The sequence below is a fragment of the Pteropus vampyrus genome, unplaced genomic scaffold, assembly GCF_000151845.1.
Source record: "Pteropus vampyrus isolate Shadow unplaced genomic scaffold, Pvam_2.0 Scaffold16, whole genome shotgun sequence".
Lineage (NCBI taxonomy): Eukaryota > Metazoa > Chordata > Mammalia > Chiroptera > Pteropodidae > Pteropus > Pteropus vampyrus.
The window spans coordinates 8,757,790-8,759,604 of NW_011888797.1; the positions used below are offsets into that span (position 1 = coordinate 8,757,790).

General features: G+C 44.0%; 1 pseudogene; it reads right to left on the reverse strand.

Moving 5' to 3' along the window:
- Window positions 1-299: 299 nt before the first annotated feature.
- LOC111736051 lies at window positions 300-415 on the reverse strand (annotated as a pseudogene).
- Window positions 416-1,815: the final 1,400 nt, after the last annotated feature.

Consider the following 1,815-nt stretch of genomic DNA (forward strand, 5'->3'; position numbering starts at 1 on the left):
CCCTGAGCCCAGAGACATCACCAGGCAAATCTCACATAGCTGGTAAGGGGCAGAATTAAGAAGTGAACCTGGGATTGTCTAACTTGATAGCCTGTGTCCTTAGCCACCATGTGGCACTGCCCCCCATCCCTTGACAAGCAGGTAATTTCTCTCAGTTCTACCCCAAAGTCACCTCCTCCTTAATTTGGGGGGATGAGAGCATGGAGAGTAATCTAACCTTCCACAGAAGAAACCACGCAGGCTGTTTTGTCTTCTTTTTAAATTTATTTTTAAATTTTTTTTTTTCATCTTTTTTTTTATGCCTACAGTACCTTGTCTTCCTAGGTGGTCTCCCATCCAAGTACTAACCAGGCCCAACCCTGCTTAGCTTCCGAGATCAGACATCGGGCTTGTTCGGGGTGGCATAGCCATAGACCATGGACCGTGGGTCCACTGGGGCTCAAACCCAGGACCTTCTGCGTGTAAAGCAGATGTGCTAACCGCTACACTATGGAACCACATCTTAAATTTATTTTTTAAATTCACTATATACATAGTGAAATGATTATCACAGTCAAGCTAATTAACATATCATCTTCTCACATAGTTACTGCGCGTGTGAGAGAGATGAGAGCGCCTGAAATCTACTCCCTTAGCAAATGTCCAGCGTTCATTATGATATTACTAACTACAGTCACCACACCGTATGTTAGATCTTTAGACTGATTCATCCTGCGTGTCTGTTAATAGCCACTTTCGGCTTTGGTTTTCAGGATGAGAGCTGGAAGGTAAAGCGGTTTTGAAGTGCGGTACTCTAGAGCAACGTGGACCTGGGTTCGAATCCCACCCCCTGTCATTTCTTTGCTGGGTGGCCTTGGGCAAGATTCTCTCTGGGTCTCCTTTTCCTCATGAGGCTTTTAGGAGATTTCAACTAAATGAGCAGATAGCAGCAGCTACTGCATCCTGAGTACTTGTCATTGGCTGAACATCATTTGAAAACTTTTGTGTTCAATTCTCACAGCAGCACTGTGACATGGGTTCTCTCAATAAACCCACTATATGGAAGAACAGACTAGAGCACAGTGTTGATGTAACTTATCCAAAGTTCCCTGGCTCCTCTCCTTTGCTGTGTGGCTTTGGACAAGTCAACTAACCTCTCTGATCTTGGACAAGTTATTTTACTGCTTGTTTCCTTCTCTGGAAAATCTAGCACATATTGATACTCAAAAACAGAGGGTTTTTTTTTTTAATCATCATCCTTTGTCATCACTACTGATACAATTACAGACTTATTCAAAGAAGTAAGAGGTACTCAGTACGCATTCAACAAAGGATGGAGAGAAGGCAAGTAAGACAGAAGGAAGGAGTGAATGAATGAATGAATGAATGATCACCCACCCAGAGAAAGCTCTAGAATGCAGAAGGTGAGCAACAGGACATGAAGCATATCTAAGTGATACACCTGAGAATAGATGGAGCCTATGGGTGCAGAAGAAGCAAGGATTCTGATCCCTGTAGCTACATAACCCTCCACCCCTCAGCAGATGTCTCCCTTCAACCCCCAGAGCACCAGGACGAGAGCCATTTGTGCCCTGATGGATGGTGATGCAGACAGAAATGTCAATTGATCATAATTGGTCCATAAGTGGACCCCGTAACACAAGTTACCATTTTAAGACCCGGGGACATGTTACTAATATTTCTAATTTATGGGCTCGTTTGAGAAGTCATGAGGGACAACAAACCTAATAAATTGCGGGTTAAAGGGACTCCAGACAGCAGTGCACAGGGCCTCTGCATGATGGGTGGTAGCCGTTGAACTTTTGAGACAATCAT